Raw genomic sequence first — 27,500 nt, 5'->3', positions numbered from 1 at the left:
TCCTGATTCCCCGTCCGTCGCTGGTTCGACCCCACGGGACGGTGGACTTATTATCAACTAAAAAAAAAAAAAAAAAAAAAAATTCCCCTTCGGTAACATATATGAAAATATATTATTTCCGAAGTAGAGTGAATTGATATTAAAGGACGTTTGTAGCTTTCTGATTGTATATGAATCATATGATGTGATAAATAGTCATATATATATATATATATATATATATATATATATATATATATATATATATATATATATATATATATATATATATATATATATATATATATATACATATATATATGCATATACATATATATAATGTGTGTGTATATATATATATATATATATATATATATATATATATATATATATATATATATATAATATATATATGCGTGTGTTTTCAAATACGCACCATATTCCAAGGAAGAGGTTTCCAGTTCTTCTTAACAAGTTTGTTAGGAACTAGTCCCATTTTATTTAGGAAGACGTAGTTCATTTCTTAAGTCAACAGAGACAGCAGCACGAACTTTCCAGAAAAGAAGTTCAAGTCGTTTCTACCAACATGGGATTCATCTGGGCTTTCTCTCTGATGAGGCAAGGTACACGTGTGCCACTCTAGCCTTGTACATGCGTATACACAGACGCACAAATACATGCGAGTTGGAAACATCTTCCCACCTGAGAAAATAGTCTTCGTCGACGCAATATTCCCTCATCAAAGGCAATTGCACTCGTAGGCGAAGTCTTATCAGGTCGATGAATTCTCTTCAGAGCCAACAGCTGGGGATTAGAAGCAGCGGGAGATGACAAGATCAGACGCCACCTGGAAGTCATTATGGCTCTGAGGAGGAGATAAGGAGGAAGTCCAAGATATGTTCCTTTGAACTGAACGGAAGATAAGTCAAGGTTAGGAATTCTTACAATTATGTTGAGAAGCGTTGCTAAACCGTTAAAAAAAGTAAGGAGAAATGGAAACGTGTCTTCGCTTTATCTGATATTAAAAATTCAGGTAATTCTTTATGTACTGAGTGATCTATGAGATGATTTTACTTGTTACCAATAAATAAAATCATAAAGCAGTGAAGATCTCGGCTGATGTAAGGCTGAAAAATACATTGTAATACTGTAGTCGATTCGCTAGAATTTCAGAAGTACAAATTTGTGTATGCTGATGTAAGCCTCACATCAGAGTTTATTTGCTGTGTCTTAACTCTCTTTTTCTTTATTTATCATATTTGTTGTCATTTAACCCAAATGGCTTTCTTTGTTATTTTTTTCATAGTTTGTTCTTTACTTGTCAGTTTCCTTCCCTGTACCGAGCTGCTTTCCCTTTTGGGACACTTGAATTTACTGCTCCACTAGCCTGTGTTGCAACTTGGCCTGTAATAATCGAAAGAGGAAGATGAAAGACTATTCATTCCATAGTTCTCCTATGTCGTCCATATGTATGGATTATAATGTTATCGCTGTCTCAGAGCTTTGTCTTTGCCTTAGAATCTTCCAGTCTTCTACTTTTACATTGTGCATCTTATAACGAATCATAAAAGTGTTAGTGTTACGTCGTGATGATTGGATTTCCTTGATAAAATAAAACAAAATTTCTGTTAAAGCATTATCATTTATCTAGTACTTTTCTATCTTAGTAAGTTTAATAAGGTTAGATGAAACAAACTCTGAAGAATTATTAAAATTTGGCTATGATGTTGAAATTATAAAGGTACGTAATAAGCTAAAACTTTAATGGACAAAATTTAATTTTCCTTCGATAGTTATTCTGTTTAAACCATTGAGAAATTCATGTTAGAATTTAACCAAAAAACAGCTCTTTCCAGAAAATGCTTGATTAGCAAAGTTCAAAATAAGAGATGGAGCGCTCCGTTCTACTTTCTGTAATGTTGTTATGCATCTTGAGGGGCGATTTCCCAAAGTGATTTACGACTATAACGAGAGGTCATTAGCACTGTTGCTGCTTTCTGTATTAGGCAAATTACCCAGTATATTACGTGATCATACACCGGGCTTTCATCCCTCTCGTAACTCTGTGCTTTTAGGCGGTCTCCATTTTTCGGGCGTACTCTTAGAAGGGATAACAGGTTCCATTTAGGATCCTTTCTTTATGGAAGAATAATTCAGCATAATTCCGGAATGTTAGAAAGTGTTCCTACTGTTAAGAAACAGAAAAGCATTAGAGAGAGAGAGAGAGATGGAGGAAAACAACTTAATGAGAACCGTTTAACTGAAATGAATTTGATTTTGGAAAAGATTAATTTGGCGCTGCCATTACGTTGATTGCGAAATTTAACGCGAGAAGAGAATCACTTTGCTTGCAACAATTAAATTTTCTATGGTGATTATTATGAAGAGGTTGGCGAAATTGAATTCAAAGATATAAAAGAGTTTGTTACAGAATAACGTTCTTGAAGACACGCACACACACACACATATATATACACATACATATATCAATACATATACATACATATATCAATATACATACATATACATATATATATTATATATATATATATATATATATATATATATATATATATATATATATATATATATATATATATATATATATTCTACATATATATGTATGTATGTATATATATAATATCCACAATGCCCTATTAACTATATATATATATACCAGTAGATTCTACATATATATATATATATATATATATATATATATATATATATATATATATATATATATGTATAATCTTGATGGCTCAGTGGTCAATCGTCACTGTACAGAGTTTTTTCTAAACCAGACCAGCGGTTCTAATCCCACTGGTGACGAAGCACTTATCTATTATAATTCTCCCAGGAGTAAGTTTCTCCTGAGGTATAGTGAACTGCATATTAAGCGATATTTGTGAATATAAAAAGCCACGCTGCATGCGCCTTATATATATATATATATATATATATATATATATATATATATATATATATATATATATATATATATGTGTGTATATATATATATATGTGTGTGTGTGTAATTGTAATTGTAACCACAGTGCCCTCTTAACTTCTCGAATTCTTCGCGCTTATTTGGGTACGCTTGTCACTACAAAACCTTAAGATCCAAGTAGATCAGTAGATTCTACATATATATATATGTATATATATGTGTGTGAAACAGAAACAATTCTTCTAACATATCAATAGCATTTCATTATATATATATATATATATATATATATATATATATATATATATATATATATATATATATATATATATATATATATAAATATTGAAATGCTATTGATATATTAAAAGATAATTCTTCTAACATATCAATAGCATTTCATTATTTTATATATATATATATATATATATATATATATATATATATATATATATATATATATATATATATAATAATGAAAATGAAATGCTATTGATATGTTAGAAGAATTGTTTTCTGTATTTCTCATAAGTAAAAATGGAATTGTTAATTACCAGTACCGTGTTAAACGAAGATCATCACATTATACAAACGGGTTCGTCATATGTGATATTTCTTTAGATATCTCTGATGAAGTCGGAGCCGAGACCTCCAAAAATAGAGGTAAAATTATAATCCCGGGAGAATTTCGGTCCATACCGTTGCTCCACTTGAAGCGTATCCTTTCCTTTTAAAAAGAGTACTTGTGGCACCATTAAAGAGGACGTCCTCACCAAAGATCCGGGAACTGTAGCTCACTAAGATGGTAAGAAGTTCAAATGCTTAAGGAAGAAAAAGTTCAGACATAGGTTTTTTCAGATGAACCAGGTTTTAATTGCCTATTATGGAAGCTTTACATGATAATAGACAGCAACTTTTTTAACAACTAAAGAACTTAAATTTTACTGAACAGAACACTGAGTTTTTTTCTGACATTGAAGATAACTATTTTGTGACGTAATATTCTACTTTATAAATTTTTTGTCAGTAATTCGATATCTTTAGTAGCAATTTAAGGTTTAGAGTTACAACGAAGGAGTCAATTTTCTCTACCGGACTTTCTAATGCATTTATTATTATTATTATTATTATTATTATTATTATTATTATTATTATTATTATTATTATTATTATTATTATTATTACCGGAAGCGTATGAATGAAGGTAAACAAGTCAATAAGAACAGAACTTTTATCCAACACTACTATAATTCTTTATATATTTTCTTAGAAGACATAGATAAAAATCGCCTTTGGGAATTATTGTTATTATTATTATTACTGTAGATGCACATAATCTGTGGAATGCTATATCTAATTTCTTATCGTTTTAGTAATATACAGTGAGAAATAATTTTATGTCGGTTTATCTGTTTACTCTCATGACACACAAGTTATCGATTCCTTTCAACCCTTCGTTATATATATATATACTTTCAATTAATTCCATGATCGTAATTCAACTTGCATTTTAATACAAGGTCCTTTGGAGGTAGCTGGTCGGCTGTTGATTAAGAATTTTTATTGAAACGCACCAATTAGGAGAGAAACACTCTCCAGAATTTAATAACCTTGTAATGGGGGGATCTAATCTGCATATAGATAGGATGCTGATTAAAGAGAAAAAAATGCTAAAAATTGCTTCCTTAGAATGGGAGGGATATTGCATATATGGCGCTATTTTGTTTCTTTCTCTGCAAATAAGATATTTGTATATAGATTGCATTTTCTCTCTACTTGTTTTATTGGTAATTTTTTTTTACTGATGTATTCTTAAAACGAGAGGAATATATAGGACACTGTAGCTCTGTGGTAGAATGCCGTGTACTTCGATAATCATTTCCTTTTACAGTAAGTTGGTAAACAATAAGATCTGCATATCAAAATATTACCATATTATTGATGTCAGTCCAAAAATACTCACACACACACACATACGTGCAACCTTATACCCACACATATACATAAATACATGGACATATGTATATACTAGTTGGCCAACCCAGCTCTGCCCGGGAAAACTCTAAAGAACTCAGAACAATTTTCATGCACCTCCTTGTACTGACTGTCCCTTTTATCCAGGAATTGCTGTGCTGACTATCCCTTTTATCCAAATATTGCTGTGCTGACTGTACCATTTATCCAGGTATCACTGTGATGACTGTCCCTTTTATCCAGAAATTACTAAACTAACTGTCCCTTTTATCCAAATATTACTTTACTGACTGTCCCAGTTATCCAGATATTACTGTGGTGAATGTCCCATTTATTTAGGTATTACTGAGCTGCCTGTCCCCTGTGTATTACTGTGATGGCTGTCCCATTTATCCAGGCATTACTGTTCTGTCTGTCCCTTTTATCCATTTATTACTTTGCTGACTGTCCCTTTTATCCAAGTATTAATGTGGTGACTGCCCACTTTATCCAGATATTACTAAGATGATTGTGCCTTTTATCCAGATATTACTGTGGTGGCTGTCCCATTCTTCAGCTATTACTGTGCCAACTGTCCCTTTTATCCAGGTGGTATTACTGGTGGCTGTCCCTTTTATCCAGGTGGTATTACTGTGGTGACTGCCCCTTTTCTCAAGTTGTTACTGTACTGTCTGTCCCTTTTATCCAAGGATTACCATACTGACTGTCCATTTTATCCAGGTATTAATCTGGTGACTGTCCCATTTATCCGGCCCCCCACTAAACATAAGCACACCCCGCTACTTAACTGAAAACCTCTAAACCTAAGCACGCCCCCCACTAAACCTAAAAACACCCCCAGGTAAACCTAAACACATCCCCACCAAACCTAAACACACCTAACTACATAACTGAGACACCCTCACTGAACCTAAGCACACACCTCACTAAACCTAAGCACACCCCACTAAACCTAAACACACCCCTGCTAAAAAAACACTAAACCTAAACACAAACCTTGATACAGAATTATTAATCACAGGAAAAAAAACGCATTTTAATTAATTTGTTTCTATGGTATCTGGTACATGAAATGAGGAATGATAAACTCGTAGAGTTTATTTACCACATGAGTTACAAAGGGAAGGGTGAAGGGGATGGGGAAGGGGAAGGGGGTAAAGATTTGAAACCTACCCTGTTATCTAAGTTGGGTCAAATGATTGCCACGTGCCAAATTTTGTCTAGATCGGTCAAGCGGTTACTACATAACTTACCAAGGGAAGGAGGTACGAGTTTGAAACCTATTCTGTTATCCAAGTTGGGTCAAATGATGGCCATGCGCCAAATTTTGTCTAGATCGGTCAAGCGGTTCGGATTTCTATAGCACACAAACACATACAAACAAACATTCACTTTTATATATTTATATATAAATATATATATATATATATATATATATATATATATATATATATATATATATATATATATATATATATATATATATATATATATATATATATATATACATACATACGGATTCATATAGAACTAATCATAAATCTACAGCGACTTTATCGTATATATCACATATGTGGCTGCTAACATCAAACACCAGCCACTGTTGGAGTCTATTGCAGCTTAAAATACCCGCTCTATAATTACATATCACCACATCCTTTCATCTAGATCGACAGGGAAATTTCCACGAAAACAGGACATATTATTCTAACTTGAAACCTCTCATAATAGTCAGCAGATGTATATTACAAGTAATATTGTGAATTACATCCCATCTTATTATGAGGATGAATAATCATTCACGGTAATTGTATTGGACTAAAGGTCCCCAAAACATAACTTGATATTATTTCTTCAGTGTAACAAAATAGTTGAGAAATTGCGTAAAGGAAATATATATATATATATATATATATATATATATATATATATATATATATATATATATATATATATATATATATATATATATATATATTACAACTATGAAATACCATCCCATTTTTATATATTTATGCACCGTATTAGGGTATTATTATTATCCTGTGCATCGAAGTGCATGTAAATGCGCCTTTCCAATCTGGTAATGATTATCATGAAAAGTATATGTCCTGCTGATTAACTGCATTGATTCATATTTTTCTCTGACCACCATTCTGTAATTGGGAAATGGATTTCACTGGTGCATGAAAAAGTATATTTTGCATTTGCTGTCATAATAAATAGAAAATCCTGTTCAAATGATTTTTGCATAAAATGATTACTGCTATTCGGAACAAGTTTTCCAAATTCGAAACATATGCCTTTATGTCTAAACAATGTGATCCCGGGACAGCTATTAATTTATGAGGATAACTCGGTCAAAGCGATAAATATTGGAAATCTGGACAAATAAATCAGCGCCCTATTCAGAGATGTTATTACTGTACTTTATCGTTGTTGACGACCTTCCACTTTACCAAAATAAGCAAATAAACACTTAATATCTCAAATGGTTTTTGTGCTCTGGAGACTGGAACCTTGTATTTTCTTATGCTAAGATTACTGATTAAATTGATATCATATATCTGGCAAGATTACTCTTAACCCCATCATTTAAAAAAAAGCTAAATAAAAAACTCAAAAGATCAGTAAACAGTATAACTTTGTATATTCCTTTTGTTTTTAAGATAACAGAAATTAGTTAATTTGTTTGAAAGTTGAAAGACTTGAAGTCTGTCGGCCTTCAGATATCAATTAACAATAATTTGTGATTTCAGTTTCCTTGATTTAAGGAGTTAAAAGCTGTCCAACAACTCATTTACCCAGGAACGGAAATTAGTATTATAATTACAAGTAAAATGCATCATTATCAGTGGTATTTGTATTTAATTTAAAAACCCCTAAGGTTTCCGACCAAAATACAAAATATAAAATTTCATTATAAAAAATGCCTTGTGGTTGTACCGCATACAAAAACTTCGAAAATATGGGGCTATAATTTTCAAATGCGATTACACCCTAACTTTCGAGGAAAAATGAAATTAAGCGATTTTCATTCCAGAAAATATAATTTTATTAAGAGGTAGTAAGTTCAAGGCTGTAATCCCCTTAATTGCTTCACAAAGTTTTGCACTTGCAAGAAAACTTTCTTTTTTCTCCAGTAATTTCCACGCAACTTTTCTCTGGAACTGGAAGGAGAATTCCGATTCTGGTTAATTGAGGGAAGACTATTTATACTCTCTACCTTGTTAATGATGGCTGCTAGACAACGCTTCTGCACTCTGCATAGTTTAGCGTGCAGACAGACAAACGTCAAAAATTCAAAAAATAAAATAAATTATATATGTTTTGGAGCTAAAAAGAATTTGTTTAATCGGACATAAGTGTCCACTCTTTGACAGATGATTCATATGCAGAATAGTTACAAATTTCTGTTATTGTAAATCGAGGAGGAAATCTTTGACGAAAAAATCGGAAATATAGTAAAATTGTCTCCGTATTTTATGAAGTATTTCCTTACTGGAAAATGAGGTCTACCGAGACTTGTAACCCAGCTCCTAATTTCAACAAGGATTACTACATCCTTAATTAGGAGCTCGGCGGTCATTGTAGTTACGTGAGTGTGATCAGTAAAATGAGATTTAGGAAGTTTTTCTTTTTCTAATCAATTAAATTTTAAACAGAAAGTCTGGTCTTTACTTTTTCCCTTCTAGCAGAATAGGTTAAAGACTTTGGATGGTTTGAATACGTCATAAATTCCCTAATTACAGCAGGTTACAATTTTTTCCTGTATTTTAATACCATGAGTGTAATCCTTCGATAAACCATCAAGCATCCTATATGATAAAGAAAGAGGAAGTGATATTCAATTAAGTGCGAATTAGCGTAAGAAAATAGCATTGTTATATTCATTACAGTAATAAATCGATGTGTTTTAAGGGTACAAAAGACGTTTGAGAATGTACTGAGAATATATTTTAATTAAGTTACTTAAAGTTGATTCACCTATAGTTAGCGTGGTTCCTTGAGACATTGAAAAAGCTATTTAATAAATCTAACTTTATGTGAACAAAGTGCCAGTGCAATTCGAGGTATGATATACACTGTACGGAATTCTCTCTCTCTCTCTCTCTCTCTCTCTCTCTCTCTCTCTCTCTCTCTCTCTAACAGTGAGAATCTACAACCACTATTACATTTTTCACTACTGACCTTCATTGTCGTAGGTCACATTCATGTCATAATCTTAAAGGAATCAACAATTTTTGGCTTTCTCATTTCCACCAGACTCAGACGCGAAGCTGCGAAGTAAAATGAAAGAGTCAAGAGAGTGACATTCCATTACAATGAAACAACGCACTTTTTGAGTGACTAATAAGATTAATGTTATTCCTTTCCTTTGACTTAATGAATCCATGTTCAACTTTTGTACTTCAGTCAAAGTCAGTTCACTATGACTTTGCTAAATAGGCTATGAATATCAGTTGACAGAATAATTTCACAATCAAATTTACGTATAGCAGAATTCAGTGTTTGTTGTTATATTTTAATGCGGTATCAGATAGAATAAACGTCACATGGTAAAACAATGGAGTTAAGATCATTTATAAGATTTATATTTAGATAAGCAATTTTGTAGCAATAGTTTGGCTCGTAAACAATGATCCATACCTAAGATGAATGTTATGGATGCAGCAAGATATAATTCAAATAATGATAAAAAAAAATTGCTTATCAAGATATGGCCTACATTCTTCCGTTTTCCCGTAATCTCTCACATTCGCTCCGGTTCACTCCTTCGTACTTCTCTCTCTCTCTCTCTCTCTCTCTCTCTCTCTCTCTCTCTCTCTCTCTCTCTCTCACATTCCACTTCCCTTTTGACTTGATACCGGCTACCAGGTGAAAACTAGACCAGAATTTTCTTCATCGAAAACTCAGACTATTTGTATTTTCTGTCACAAGCGATGATGTAATTGGAGATGGCCTTCCTATAAATATATTCATCATTTGTCATTATGCTATATTATATACTGTATATATATATATATATATATATATATATATATATATATATATATATATATATATATATATATATATATATATATATATAGAGAGAGAGAGAGAGAGAGAGAGAGAGAGAGAGAGAGAGAGAGAGAGAGAGAGAGAGAGAAATGGATAGAAAATGATAATTACAGATTAATGTTTGTGAATATGAACAATGTATAAATTATATATATATATATATATATATATATATATATATATATATATATATATATATATATATATATATATATATATATATATATATATATATATATATATATATATATATGTAGAATCTACTGGTCACTTTTACCAGACACATATGTAATTCTAATAGCAACAATGCCCTCTTAACTTCTCGAATTCTTCGCGCTTTTTGGATATGCTTGTAACTACGAAGCCGAAAATATCCAGACGGAAGAAATTGAAGAGCCTGTGAATGGCGGTCGCGAGAATCGAACCCGCATTACCATATTCACAAGGAGGTCACGTTGCCGACCTGGCCACGAGAATCTTTTGGTGGAATTTAATGATCTCACATTGCCCAATTACACGTAAAGAACGCGCAGAACATATATATAAGATTTATATATATATATATATATATATATATATATATATATATATATATATATGTATGCACTATATATATATATATATATATATATATATAAGCATATGTGTATATACATGTATGCACTCATATACATACATATGTTTGTGTACAATATGTGTCTCTGGTTGCATGAGTACAGTATATACTATATATATATATATATATATATATATATATATATATATATATATATATATATATATATATATATATATATATATATATATATGTATATATATATATATATATATATATATATGTGTATATGTATGCCTCCGCACGCATATCTTCGCATGCATATGTTCTGCGCATTCTTTACGTGTAATTGGGCAATGTGAGATAATTAAATTCCACCAAAAGATTCTTTTTTCAATCTCCTCTGATTACACTGCAACAAGAAGAGACAAATTTTCATCTATTCCTTGTTTGCATTTACTTTAATCTCTTCTCCCCAATACATCAAGAGTTTATTATAAAGCCTTCTAAAATCCCACATCCTTTGAACTGGATTAGAGGCAGCAACTGATGAATTAGATCCTTGAATATGATTTCGTAATTAGTTTCCAACGCAGTCTAAAGGGTAACATGATGATCAGGAAGTCTTGCAAATGAGAGTTGCACATTTCAGGATGAATGAGTCATCCACAGCCTTTCGCTCAATTACGGTTGTATTGAAATCGCGCGGTAATTCGGAGCCCATTTATTCGTACTTGAAGTCAGCTGGTTGCGAAATTAGTTTAATTCCCATATGACATCTTTTGATTAAGGTTTTGGAAGTTGTTGTAACATTATTATTGGCGGAGAAATTCTTATCAGTCTTATCATTACCATATCAATCAAATAGCTATTATTGTCAGGAGTTACTAGGTTCCTGCCATTAACTTGGACTATTAGTAGAGGGGAAAATTGGTTTTTAGCATAACCGTCTTTGTAAAAAAAAAAAAATCGTAAATGATAACTTTGTTTCCGAAGCTTCCACCGAATAAAATCTTTAACGTAAGAACAAACAAGATGAAATAAATGATTTTGTAATCTCAATTGACTGTAAAGGACGCTACACACTTTACTGCAGATTTCTTGGGTTTTATATTTTTTTTTTTTTTTTTTTGCTCGCCGTTAGCATAATCCTTTGATATCTAGTGAAGTACCACTTTAGATATCAATTTCGAAGGCTGATAGGTAACATTCCAGCAAAAACATTGTTTTTGTAATATAAAGGATTTTAACTAATAGCCAATATACCGTATATAGAGGGAGCAGCTAGGTACCTGCGATGCCCTTTTATATTTGACATACCAATTGCAAGAGAACCTTGATACAGGCTTTGAATGCAGAGGAATTCAGACAGATTTTAGTTCTGCCTTTGATATAGTAAATCACAAGGCACTTATATGTAAACTTCAGAATCTTGCAGTTGGTGGATATGTTTTAGGATCACTTCAAGATTTCTTTGCAGGTAGGCAGCAGCGAGTTGCTATTGATGGGATCTTTAGCGAAGCGAGACCTATTGTGTCTGGAGTTCCATAGGGCAGTGTTCTAGATGTGTAGAAACAATAAATTGTGCTGTAGGCATTAACATCTGATAATGCAGCCCTCCGTAAGTAAGGGTATCGGATGGGATGTGGAACTTGTGTGGGGGGAGGGGGGGTTAAACTAATCAATTTCTTTGATGCAGAAGGAGTTTGGTCTGTTTGCTATAAAACTGAAATAAAAAGAAAGCAACGTTGAGTGAAGTAACAAAGACAATTGTAATTTCGTGTTTCGAAAGAATTGGCTACAAATTGCCACAGACGACTAACTTAGCTATCAAAATACGTGTGTAAGTGTATGTTTGTGCGTGTATGTGTATAAGCAATGAAACTGTAGACACATTTATTTAAGAAACCATTACTATCACAAGATATGATTCGCTAACTTGAAATGAAAGATAATCCACATACCATATCTATCTAAAATAGTACTGAAAAGTTACTGTATTAATTTGGAAAAAAAATCGTTATAATTTTGCTTTCCCTATGAATATAAGTATGCAAAAGGTGTTCATTTATACAGATGTTGCTAATCGCTCTTTGCTGTCAGGAAGAAGTGAAATTCAATTATGAACTGAAATGAAAGTGGATGAAAAAACATTCTGGTGTAGGCTGTCACTTGGAGAAGGTAATTAACTCATTAATGAAATAAGGTAATAGTCATTTCCTATTATGTCTTTTCAGGTTACTGGCTTAAATGTTCAAATTCTTAATAGGATTCTGGATATTTAATCGGGGCCCATATCGGCAGTCAAATTTGTCTGGTCTTTTGTGCACACACAGACACACGAGCACACACGCTCACACTCACACCCACCCACACACATAAATATATATATATATATATATATATATATATATATATATATATATATATATATATATATATATATATATATATATATGTGTGTGTGTGTGTGTGTGTGTGTGTGTGTTTGTGTGTATATGTATATATTGTGTGTATATGTATGAGCGTTTGCGTATATGCGTATGTCTGAATGAGCGTATGTGCGGAATACTCTCGTAAGTGTATTTTATGATAAAATGATGTTAGAAGCTGGTAAGACATATCTATTCTAGTGTCATTTGCTATGATACATGTAGTGTGCTTCTTCTTTAAATATAAAATGATATATAACTTACAAACATTGTTGTAATAAAACATCAAGAAACCCAATACTCTCCGTTCAAATCACTGACAGCTGGCTACCAGAGACGTATTTGTCATGCAGTTAATAATGTGTAACTGAACGTTTAATAGGACGAATTTAAGATCAAGTGAGCAGTATTGATCAACCTCTATGTTTAAATGTACGGAATAAAACTCGAGCATTATATTTGAAGTATATTTGAAGAAAACGTGACACAACAAATCTAATAATTTCTCGTGATGAAATTCTATAATATATATATATATATATATATATATATATATATATATATATATATATATATATATATATATATATATATATATATATATATATATATCTTATTCTGTTACAAAAATTTGTCCTAATGAGGTCTACTATAATGTACGTTAAACAGTTTTGTTCAGTGGAATTTTTACCTAAAACTGGATACAGATCAACAATTTTTATCAAAAGGTATGTGATCGTCTTACATAAACCATCATTTTTCATAGTTTGTTTAACACCGGCACGTGGCTGTGCTTCTCTCTCTCTCTCTCTCTCTCTCTCTCTCTCTCTCTCTAAAACCTTTTCTAGCCCTGTGTTTGAGTAAGCAGTACTTTTCTTAACAGAGCCAAGGGAGGTCATTAAAAAAATGTTAGGGCTTTTTTAAATCTTATAAACTACACACGCATACACATAAACACACTTACATACAGAGATACACACACACACACACACACACATATTACATATATGTATATATATATATATATATATATATATATATATATATATATATATATATATATATATATATATATATATATATATATATATAAATTTCATATTTATATATATAAAATTTCATATTTTCAGTCGTTACTTGACAAAGTTTTTTTGTATATTTCTGTGCTCGATTATTCATGGTGTTAGAATTCACTAATTGTGGTTTTATACACTTTCGAATAATTTCATAACATGAACGAGGCACATATTCGTTACTTACGACAACATATTCATATAATCTAATCTTAATTCTTGCTTTATCAGTCATTTTTTACAACGGAATAAGTTTCCTCAAAATTCATAGCTGACGAAGAGTGAAAGCTATATTTGACTGACTTGCATCAATACGTAAATATGAGTGGCTGTGAGAGAGCGATCCGTCCATCCCATGTCAAATACACTGCATGAAAATCCCGTCAAATATTTGATGAATATGGGCCAGAACGTCGGCGCTACGTGGAAGGGTGATTTTTTTTTTTTTTTTGGCGGAAGCTTTAATTATTTACTTGAATAACAATACGTCTAATTCAACTGTAACTTTTAGAGATTTTTAACTGAAAAAATACCAATTTATTGATTTAATATTTTAAAGCCATATCTAAACCTTAATAAAACTCACTCTGTATTTCTATATTATTTCGTAATGATATCAGCTGTCATTTTTTTCCATTTTTTTCCATTAACCCATAATGAAGGCTGTCTAATGGATCATAGTCATCACGTGTTTAAGGTTTTTAAAAGCATCATTTCTGACGAGAAGTAAATGGAATAACGCAGCAAGCTATCATTATGCTAGGAGACGAAAATTTATAAAGTACCTCTAAAAATGATAAATTCTTTTTTCTCTTATTCAGTGAGTAAAAGGTATGCGCAAGAATGCTTAATCTAACGATAATTATTAAGGTCATCTTGAATTATAAATGAGCTTACCCAGCTGAAATGGAGACTAGTCCTTCCTTTGAAAACTAGTAACATGAACGGAGAGGAACTGGATTTTGTGTTGTATATATATATATATATATATATATATATATATATATATATATATATATAGAGAGAGAGAGAGAGAGAGAGAGAGAGAGAGAGAGAGAGAGAGAGAGAGAGAGAGAGTTCTCTTTCATTTGTTCCTCCAAATTTTAATTCAGCAAGAAGACTATTAAATTTAGGACAAAGAATAATGAAAAACTATCTATAATAAGCAAAAAGAATGGTGTTTACAATGCAAGAAAGTCTGATAATGACACCATAAGAAGCAAATAAAACATAATTTTTTTTTTTTAAATATTAAGGGAATGAAGTGCAGCCTCCGGGGGTATGTATAGTTTTATCATTTTATGTGATTCGGACGGGAAAGAGGAGGAGAGAGAGAGAGAGAGAGATCATTATTATGTAAAATGACAAATGATATCCGATAAAAGTGAATTGCGTGGAACGTAATATTGGGAACGATGTTCCCTCAGGAATAAACGTGGCTTAAAATGATCGAAAATCCTGAAGCCTGGAGTCATAACATGGGTTGGGGTGTGAAATGGAATATTTTTACATATTTCCACGACCTTCGTCAGAAATTTAATTCCAATCTTACCTAAAGCAATGGTAAAAGAATTTCAGTCGTTGCAAAGGAACGATGATGAAATTCATGTTTTGGCAATTATCCACTTTAACTTCTTTTGTAATGTTAAAGCAAATCTTTTGCTAAAAGACAAATTTCTCTGTTCATACGAAATATAAATAGACCTTATGATTACTAAAAAAAAATGCGTTTTGTGAATTCCTCAGAAAAGCTTACTCTAAGCCGCCATTCTGTCAAAGATTAGTTTCAGAGGCAATTTTCTGAATTATAAGGAAATAAAACACCACCAATAATGACATTATTTACTATGTGAATAAATGAATGAATAACTCCATAAAGATGACTGCCCCATCAGGATCAAATTGTAGTTCTTGTCCATCATCCAAACAAGCGACCATCACACATAGACCTATGGCTACGCAGGATCTATGGAAGTAACATACATTTTGAAAATCTTAAAGGAAGCTGTACATAAGTTATCATCCGAGTGCAAAATGGATGCATGTCCTGTAAAAATGAATATATTGAAGACTTCAAGCTGACTATACAAGGAAAGAGCCCTGCCTTTGGGAGATTTGTTTGTTTGTTTGTTAGTTCTTTCTTAGTTGGAGAAAGAAAAAGTTTTAATTGGATTACGTGACTGTCACGGAAGGTTCTGAACAAAACCATGACTTATTCAGCTGTTCAGGAAGTCCTAATCCATATGGATTAATGCCCTGTTTAGGAACTTTTAAAACATTTTTCTTGTTGGTAGTCCGATCTTTATACTTTTGACGCGATTGATAGCTGTAAGTTTCCTCTCTTTTTCGGCATCACTTGTGTAGTGGTTCATTACCGTTCTTCAGCCTTTGCAGCTTCCTTCGGTACCAGGAAAAGTTAACTTTGTGTGATGCCATATAATCGTTTATATGAATTTTTTTATTCAGAAGATTGTTATTTATAATACAAACTTGAAGTTTGGACTTATTCCTAAAAATTACGGCTCCTGAATGTCAAAGAAAGTTTGCTAATTAATAAGAATTATTTTCACCAGCATATATATCAAGCAAAAGTTTTACAGTATTCGGAACTAAATTTCTCGTCGCTTTAAAAACATGTTCACTGTAGGTCAAGAAACATTACGATGTTATTTCCGTTAAAACTCTACGTGAATGACAGTACCATATCTGAAAATGCATCAAATGTCACATGTAATCAACAATAGAGTCCTCATGTTACAACGGAACTGTAAAAAGAAAGCCTTCGAGAAGAATCACAAAATATCTAAACGAGTTTTAGATCGCAATTAGGAAGCTCGACGGTGCGCAAGTCCAACATCCTGGATTAAATCATTAGTTCAGTGAATCCGATACAATGTTCCCGCAGGCTGTATGTATTTACAGGGTATAGGCATTTTGTACAGGAAGCTCCTATTTGGGTAACTGAAATTAGTATTTTCATTTTGACTTAATCTACACAGTCCCCATAACCTCAGTGACTTAATTTTGAAGTGTGCTTTTATTAGCAATACGTCATTAATTTCTTTCTAATGTTAAGTGATTGATAATTACAGTGGATTAAGTTTTGGGTAAAAAAATTTCTATTGTCAATTGAAAAATGTGCTTCCATATGTATGTAAACACACATTTATATATATATATAATATATATATATATATATATATATATATATATATATATATATATATATAGATATATATATATATATATATATATATATATATATATATATATAGATATATATATATATATATATATATATATATATATATATATATATATATATATATATATATATATATATATATATATATATATGTATGTATGTGAGAGAGAGAGAGAGAGAGAGAGAGAGAGAGAGAGAGCGCGCACGTGCATTCGTGTGTTTGTAAAAGGTCGCAATAAAGACAAAGTAAAGTAGACAACAAACCAAAACAGAGCACCACAAGTAAAAAGTGGATTAACGTTTACAACCTCATGTAGTCCCAATGTGAAGCGTCATTTCCCACCTGTACTTCGTGGAATCCCTTCGGTGCATTCCCCTTACCTTTCCTTGAAAGAATAAATGAAAAACCTCTCCAGAGGAAATGGCTTCTTTCAGGAGAGAAGGAGATGAATAAGTTTAAGCCCTTGAGTTCTAAAGGATACAGAAATAAACGAGAATGAAAAATATTGTCCTACAATAAAATGCTCATTGTTATTCGTTGATTAGTTGCAACTATGATAATGTTATTTGATGTTTGAAGGAGAAATATTTGATTTCTGTACATTTACTTTGGAAATGGAAATTTTTCTAACTAATGTTGAGGTAATCAAAGAACTTAGAATGAAGATACTTCACGGATGAACACATTTCGTATTCACAGACATATTTGGATGTCAACATGATTTATAACATTATATCGTTTTGATTAAAATCTCACTCGTAAATTACTGTCTTGAGAAATGATAACATGTAATTTCCAGTTTGTATATTAGAAAGAGAAGATAGATATGAACTTTTCTTGATAAAAATCGTTAAATTGAACGCCACTCTAGACATTAATCGATAATGGAATATCCATGAACTGTGGAATTTAAGGTAATGGAGCAGTGTTTTGGTTTTGTGTTATTTTACGTTTCTCCCAATAGCACAGAAGAAAACCTAATTTACCAAGAATTTATTCATATTGCAAAAATGTGATTTAGGTAATATGCATTCGGCTCTCAGTATCTTTGCAACACCTGATATATTTTTATTTAATATTTTCTCAGTATTGATTTCTTCTAAACAAGATCCTCAATTAAGACTAAACAATTAAGAAAATCAAAGTCAAGTAAAACGGAAGTAAGTCTTAAGAAGAGACTTTAAAAAGAGTGAATAAAAGACAATTTTCTCTAGTACTAATTATTCATTATTTTCTTCATGGAAGACTTGCTAGTTTTGATTATTTTGGTGGAAGAAGAGCAGTCGTTTCAAAGATTTATGGCTTTATAAGAAAAATAACGGAACAAATATCGAACAAAATGAAGTATTAACTCTATTTTTTTCTTCTCTACTGTTTTCATATCTGAATTTAAAAGTGCTGAAATATACAATGTAAAGATTAAAGCTATTTAAAGACGAAAATAACCTATTTGAATAAGGATTCTTGTTCTCACAATTGGCTAATAGAGGAGGGAGGTACCCTTTGAGAATATGTCGTTGAAAGGATTATAATCAGTTACCTCATGGGAGACAATTAAGGAAAATACTACGTATTGAGGCAAGCTTTTAAAAATAATTGATTCATGACACTTAATACCAGACAAGCATAAAGTGAGTATTTCTTTAAATACATTTATTATATGTACGTAAGAGATACCGGTAACTACTTTGCAAAGGGCTTATCTTGTTTTGTTCTCTTTGTATTTCTTTACCACCTTCTGTTATGCTGTTGCTTTCTTATTATTTCTTTTATATATTCGTTGCCCATGTAAAGAAGTTTATTATTTCCTTTATAGATGCTTTATCGTTTCTGGCTTTGTTGTTATAGTAGCGTTTGAGTCCCAGGAGGCTTTAGGAAGACACAGTGCAGCTTTCTTACTTCATTAACACACTAGTAAAAATAACACTGTACATATACAAGTTAATATATATACAAGCTAAGTAGTATGAATATGAATCGAGTATGAGTCTTGCTTTCTTCTCAACCCACAACTGGTGATGGCTCACGACCTCACACCTCTGCTTCTCTTTCTTCTAACTGCTTCTTTTCTGTCTTTTTTCTGTTCTGCTTCTCTCTCTCTTCAAACTTGCTTCTTCAAGGTTCTTGAAAGGAAAACGCCCATCCCTTGTTAGACGTCCTAATTGGTTGGAACTTATCTAACGACGTGCCTTTGGGTGTAACTAGATGAATTAATCCCTCCTACGAAGGAGGGGACTTATGGCGTCACCGGAAGTCTTAGTTTCCGTGAGAGTGAAACGGTAAGCACACAGGTGAGACGGGTAGACATCCTTGTTACGATTGCGGTTAGATTACTGGCACCCGTGTCTTGCTACGTAAACACAACACAGGAAGTGTCGTTACTCCTTCTGCTTCGTTATTCTCTCTCTCTCTCTCTCTCTCTCTCTCTCTCTCTCTCTCTCTCTCTCTCTCTATCACTGATTCTCTCTCATTTATTTTTCTCTCTTATATTTATGCTATTCATAACAGGCTGTCATACACACACACACACACACACACACACACACACATACACACATATACATATATATATATATATATATATATATATATATATATATATATATATATATATATATATATATATATATATATATATATATATGTGTGTGTGTGCATAAGCTAAGTACTGTATTATACCCAGCCATGCATAAGAGAAATTCACCAATACTGTGAAATAATAAATACATACATACGCACGTACAGACATGCATATGTATGTATAAGTGATTATTAAAAGCAAAGTAGAGCAGACGAAATATCAAAAAGAGGGCATCGCAGGTAAAAAGTCGAGGGCCTTTACAACCTAAAGTAATCCCCAGGTGAAGCTCCATTTCCCACCTGTAATTCTGGGAATCCCTTGTGTGCTTTTACCTTCCTTTCTTTTGAAGGAATAAATGTAAACCTTTTCAGAGGAAATTGCTCCTTTTAATCTGCAATGGAGGAGGTACGTAGCTGAAAAAGTTTAGGTCATTCATTTCTGAAGATTGCAAAAATAAAAGAAAGAGAAAACAGAAAGAAAATTGTTGTCTTACAATTAAATGTGGTTAGTTATTTGTTGATAAGTAAGAGATTTTGTAACGTTATGTCCTGTCTGATGTAGAGGTTAGATTGATTCCTCTTTCGTTAATTTGTTAACTTATAACAGGTTAATCAAAGTATTTAGATTGTAGATACCTCACGACAGATATGATGATATGATATTTATAGAATTATTCAGATGTCAGTGTGATTTCTAGAACCCATACTTGAAACACTTCGATTAAAAATCTCTGTAATTAGAAAATTTAGTAGTATGTGCAGTGAATGATTGTAAAAGAGTACGAGAGATGTCATATTTTTTTCCCATTTATCGATGATGGAAAATACATGAAATGTAAAATTCATGGTACGAGAATATTAACATCATACTAAACCCCAAGCTATAAACTATCAAAGTTTTGATTCAACCGCGAGAGTGGAAGCTCTTCGTAAAATCCCATTCACAAGAATTATTTATGACGTCACTACTTTTAGTAAACAAAGCATTGTTATGGACGGATGTTACGCGAGCGTTTGCTTTTAGTTTGTTTATTATTATTTATATATGTTTTTGAAATTTAAATCTCACACGCCGATGGATATTTTGGATAAAAGAAGGTGTAATCAGATATCCGGAAACACTTTCATACAATTTGTAATATGACAAGCTGAGAACTGCAGTAATGTTCATTCCATGTTTAATCGGAAACTGAAACTACATTTGGAGGCATATCTCTTCTCGTACAAGCTTCGTTGACCTTGTTTGCTTTGAACATAATTTTCACATTATACTGTATAATCAATATTCCTTCATCTCCTTTTTCTTCATTTAAATAATTGGGTTACAAATGAATTAAAATTTAATCTTTTTCTGTTATTGAGTGTAACTGTTAAATATATACATACATACTCGAATACACATTACGTATATATATATATATATATATATATATATATATATATATATATATATATATATATATATATATATATATATATATATATATATATATATATATATATATATATATATATATATATATATATATATATATATATATATATATATATATATATATATATATATATATATATATATATATATATATATATATATATATATATATATATATATATATATATATATATATATATATATATATATATATATATATATATATATATATATATATATATATATGAGCGAATATTAAAAGCAAAGTAAAGCAGACGAAACAGCAAAACAGAGCATCGCAGGTAAAAGGTCGAGTGGCCTTTAGAACCCTAAGTAATCCCGGGTGGAGGTCCATTTCCCACCTGTTCTTCGTGGATCCCTTTGGTGTTTTTAGCTTTCTTTCTTTTGAAGGTTCAAATGAAAACCTTTTCAGAGGAAACTTATTCAGTTACTATTCTCCTTTAATGTAAGTTATTCCCGTAGTATGGTGAATTGGACATAAAATTATAATTAGTGCATAATGTTTGTGAAATACAAAATACTGTCATATAATATTTATGTATATATAAATATTATATATATATGTGTATATATATAATATATATATATATATATATATATATATATATATATATATATATATGTATATATGTGTGTGTATATATATATATATATATATATATATATATATATATATATATATATATATATATACTATATATATATACTTGTATACTTGTAAACCATAATGAGTGTGGTAGTAGTGCTGGCAGTCGTACATAAAGATTATTTTTCTGTTACCGATGCTTTACCAAAACAGCTTTTAAATATCTGATGTGCTTCAATTTTTTTTTTTTATATCTGGGCGTTGTGCCCACGCAACGAAATGTAAATCAAGTCGCTTTTTTAATTGCGGGAATATTCAATACTTTTACTTATGTAGCACTAATATGATTTACGTTCAATTTGATTTCAATAAATATTTGACACATGACGCAATTGATTCACTGGCTTTTTGATGAGGCACAAAATGTGAATGCAGAATTTGCCGTCTATGTGAGCTTATTGACGATACAACTTGCTAAACGTATGTAAGTATGCATGTATGTGTTTTTACGCAGTTGTATGCTCCTATAATTCTCTATATTTATGCAATCATAGAGCAATATTTATAGAGCCATTTCATACATCGAAAAATGTTCATGTAACCATTTGATATTATTTATAAAAATCCTGGTATTTAGTTTTGTCACTTTACCATTTAGGTGAATGCAAAATAATTTCCCAAAACACAAATATTGTTGGCACCTGAATGGAATATTTGCTGAAAACAGCAAAATTTCATTTATTGACTCTTTTATTCCCTTTTGCCAACGAGTGTAAATCACCAGTAATTGTATTCAATTTTGAAACTCTTAATATGGCCGTGAAATTCACATTCATACTAAAAAAAATATATTTTTCGTCCAAATGTCGTTTCCGTAACTCGTTACGAAATTATTTATCGATGAATGACCACTGATATTCTAACAAAGGGGACCAGTAAAAGCAATGGAAAAAAAATGCTTAAGGTCTTCAAAGGCCTCATTATCCCTGATAATTGTTGAATGATCATAATTTTGCAAACCGAATTTGCATCTCATCACCAGTACTGAAGCGATACTTTGTTCACAATTTGCGATTTTAATGACAGGTTGACATGAGGGGAATGTGTGAACACTAACACTATTTGTTGTTTTGAATTAGTCTTTTCGCTTGCTTCTCTTTCGGGAAAATGAATAGTTCCATATTAATAAAACACTGCAGCGGGGTTTCCTAATTCTCTCGTAGAAAAATGTGACAGCTTTTTAAACTTTTTCCATCAAAAGCCAGAACATTAGGCGTATGGGAGTGACGATGGTAAAAAAGGTAGCTACTCATTGCCACCGATGGAGTTGGGTTGACTTCGATTCTCAGCACAGAACCTGACTTGACAGAATTTGTTTTACAGCTGAATCAGTTCTTACATATCTTGGTGCGGTATATATGTTCATTGTCATCCTAGACTTAAAACAAGAGTATTTTTGTGGGCATTCTCATTCTGTTAATAAATTTACGAATTGATATGATTTTTAGGATAGGATGTGAGAATGTTAATTTTAAGACAAAGTATATCTTAGACAATAATATTCATTGATAATATTTTATATATCTGCCTTTTTGTCAATGAAAATCTACCAAGTAACATTTGCACGATAAATGTATCGTTTACATCTGGTTTTATTTTGAAAAAATGTGCATCAAACACTCTTGGCTAATGAGCTTATCATCCATAATATTTTTCATATTAATGTTGGTTTATAGCGAAGTTTACTAACCTTTCATTTCAGAGAAAGAAATTTAATTACAAATCATAAGGTTAAGAAGAAACGTGTTTGATTTGCAATGAATTCTCTTTGTGTATAGGTATATATATATACAGTACATGTACACTTATTACTAAAGAAGTGTAGTTTCATTATTTTCATTATAGAATCGAAACTGAACTAAAATATTTCTATTTTCGTTCATCAGTGCTCCAGGCAACTGAAAACTGATTTGCTACAGAGAACCTTTCCCATGGAGCACCCCTAACCTTTCGGGAAACAACTGCCGAAATATGCAGTGCCAATAACCATAGAAATTCCATATGGCCTGTGGCCATCGCATCCCCAACTCATATGAACTAAAGCAGTTACAAAGTTTGATGACAGAGAGATGAGAGAATTCCATGTCGGGTGACAGGGTAGTATTCGCTCCCTGCTGTATTTCATATAGAACGTTTAGTTCCTGTTGCAGTTTACGATTTGGATATTTTGTGATATTTGTGATTTTGTATATTTTGTTTATATAGAAGTGGGATTCCTTGCAAAATTTCCTAGTAGTTGCGTTATGGTAATTAACTGTTGTGCCTGTTGGTAAATAGCGGTATGAAAGTTTTTTGTAAACAATTATCAAAATATTATTCAGCGTGAAATAGAAATTGTTTCACATAAAGCATAATAGTTTCATGAAATATATGATGCATGTTTTAATTAAGGCAAGTTTCAAGTTATATTTTAAAACCTGTTAGACATTTTAAGAGAATCTTTAACTAAAATTATTATGACCTTTTATCGGAGATCTGTTTAATTTTCCTTTTATTTCGCTTTTATCTATATAAAAAAACGGTAAACGAATAGTCTGTCTTCTTAGAATTAGGTAAATAAAATTGCTCAAATCAACCTGTCCTAGTCAGTCTCTCTCTCTCTCTCTCTCTCTCTCTCTCTCTCTCTCTCTCTCTCTCTCTCTCTCTCTCTCTCCACTTGTCAATTCTCTGAAAGATAAGTAAACTCAATTAACATTAAGAAGATAATAGCAGATAATACCTGATGAGGTCTCAATGAAAAATGTATTTGTGTCCCTGTGGGCATTTAATCCCTCCTCGTCGTCCAGGATCGATGGAATCTCACCATAAATGAATTGCTATCAAGCGGTCTCCAGGCGGTCACCATCACTCATTTCGATGCTCCATTTGTCGGGAAATGCGATCCTTACCTCATTCGTTCCCTCAGAGGGTAACAGCTGATCGTTCTGTCATTCGTCTGGTTCTTTGTGAAGATGTTCGTGATCTCTGATGGATGTTTTTCAGGTCCTGACCTGAATTATTTTCTACGAACTTTACATCGTATCAGTTTTTGCATCCATTAACAAAGCGAAAAGTCAATAGTTGATATATGAGTAATTTTATAACCAATTTCATGATGTAATCTTCATAATATATGCATTTATGTATGCGTTAGAGAATCTTTAAAGATAACCTGTATGTTTTATTTCATCTTATACGAAATTTCCCGATGCTGTATGTGAATCTTGAATGGAATTTTTATTTTTATTAGTAACCCCTTCATCAGGGAAGGAAGACTGACTTTAAACTGACAAAGACGAACCTCTTAATGGGCTAATTTTATCTTTAGGATTCACGTTCTTTTTTTTTTTTTTTAACCTTATTGGTAATCATATTACATAGGTTAATGCCTGTTGTACTCTATCCTATATTTTGAACATAATCATCATTGTGTTTTCTAATTAGGACCCAGGCTATCTTACCCTGGGCAATACGACCTCAAAATCAATACTGTTTTGTTTTACCGGCTTCCAGTTTCAGTTTAGTATCCGAAAAATTCAGTTAACCTGTTTTGCGCGCTGTGAGGTATAAATAAGCGGGCGGCAGGTGCCTGGACCTCACTTGTTATAAAAGAAAATTCTAGTATCGCAAAATAAAGAATTTTTTGGGAAATGCGCGGACTCAGCCGGACTACATAACGTCGATGGAAATATTTCTGTTGGCTTTTTGGCCGCCATTTATTCATTTTTTTTTTTCATCTGCTGTGGGAAAGATGATATATCAGAGAGAAACTTTTCCCTTTTACCTTTTCGATAGTGATGGAGCGATGAGAAAAAGGGCTTTTGTTTTTCGGAAAATTTTTTTTTTTTTATTGGAACTGGCACTATCTACCAGAAATTGAGGAGAACAATAGTTTGGGTGCATGGAACTCATGCAAACAAGTAAACTTGGATATTTTTTCACGAGAATTTAGCTCTCTGTTGATTATACCGCGCGGCCACAATACAAAAACAAATTAAGAGGAAAACATGAGTAAAAGTTCCATTCATTTCTTATTTGTTAAAAATTGCGAAGTGAGTTACCGAATAGGAAACCTCTGATTTCTAGAAGCAAATGGATATGGTAAGTAATTAAAGTTAATGGAATATTTACTCTTGTGCCAGTCATTAAGTGCATTCAAATTATTTACATAATTAAGCTCTTATTATTGAATGAGGTTTTTACATATATAGTTAGTTATTTATAACTTTTAAAAATGCACAAATTATAAAAGTAATTGTTAAATGTCTAACGTGCGTGTATGTGTGTGTGTACGTTTATAGTATAAGTGATTATTTTCCTATATTATAAAAGACAAACTCATTCAATGGCATTGAGTACTTTGAAATAACGCCTTTCAAATATTATTTCTTAAAGGAAAGTCATGCTGTGCTTGCCGAATGCAAGAGGTGTTCTTTGAACCACGTGCAAAAGATTTGGTCGAAATGGTTACTGAAAAATGAAAACGTTTCTCCGGTAATTCTCGTTTCATCAGCCTTGCAAGCAAAAAATTCATTTTCAGTTCATGGTATTAACATAATAACCCTACTATGCTCCTTTCTTTATGAAAAAACCTAGAAAAATCTTGAGTACCTTGACGATGTATAATATTGTCTTTTTATCAAGATAAATAATTCTTATTATTAATTCAAATATCATTTTGCAGAAAGCCATAAGTACTCAAAGTTGGTATTAGCATTTTAAATTCTAATGCAGACGTTGTATGATCTCTCACAAACGTCGTTTGTTATTTCAATCAAATTCAAGTTTTTGATTAATGTAATGTAATTTCTCACTTTTGGAATGATGTTTGTAGTCTAAATTGTAATCTCTCTCTCTCTCTCTCTCTCTCTCTCTCTCTCTCTCTCTCTCTCTCTCTCTCTCTCTCTCTCTCTCTCTCGCAGAATTCATGATTTTCGAAGCGGGAAGGTTTTATTTTTCACTTCTCAGTACAGGATTTCACCTAACCTTTTAGCCCAGTCTTGCCTGGTGTAAATGTACATTTTAACTAATAGTTGAATTAGTGAACAATATCTTCATGAGAATCTAGCCGTTTTACTTATTTTTTATACAAGAAAAACAATCAGTCTGTATCAATATCATTTATTGTTTTCTTTTTCTGAATTTAAACATTCGTAGAATACCATGTTTCTCAAGACATCTTTTATTCACTTGATATGTGGAAAGCCCAATCAGTTTAGCATTATATCACAAAACCCCAGATATTTCGGATAACATAAAAAAAACCTTTATATTCAGTGTGTCAGCTCCCCGAAAATGGAAATCAAACTGTCGACCACTAGATATTTAGTTTTTTTTCCCACCGTCCTTTCCTTTAACGTTTTATTTTACTTTTATTTTTATTTTCAGGTAAAAGAGACGGAATACGAGGCCGCATGAAAGGGGGATGAAGGAAATCATTTCTCCCCGTCATTAAGCCTTTTCTTCTGTCAAGTACGTGAAGAATGCCAACGGAACTCAGGTGAGTGGTGTAGGATTCAAGGAAGTTCTTTGACAACAATACTACAAATATGCGTAGTTGTGATTGCATTTTTCTATGAATAGATCTATGTTAAAGTGTTTTATA

At 31.7% G+C, this 27,500-nt stretch overlaps 1 long non-coding RNA gene across 1 annotated transcript in view; it reads left to right on the top strand.

The window, feature by feature from the left end:
• The window catches only part of LOC136826663 (uncharacterized), a 221,031-nt gene that overhangs the window by 193,467 nt on the left and 64 nt on the right, over positions 1-27,500 (top strand). The window contains exon 4 of the long non-coding RNA XR_010849680.1: positions 27,284-27,500. This exon is cut by the window's right edge and continues 64 nt beyond it. This is a non-coding gene — a long non-coding RNA (uncharacterized lncRNA). The remainder of the gene's footprint in view (positions 1-27,283) is intronic.

The sequence above is a fragment of the Macrobrachium rosenbergii genome, chromosome 41, assembly GCF_040412425.1.
Source record: "Macrobrachium rosenbergii isolate ZJJX-2024 chromosome 41, ASM4041242v1, whole genome shotgun sequence".
Classification (NCBI taxonomy): Eukaryota; Metazoa; Arthropoda; class Malacostraca; order Decapoda; family Palaemonidae; genus Macrobrachium; species Macrobrachium rosenbergii.
The sequence above is the reverse complement of the archived record's forward strand: the minus strand, read 5'-3'. Positions and strand labels throughout refer to the sequence as shown.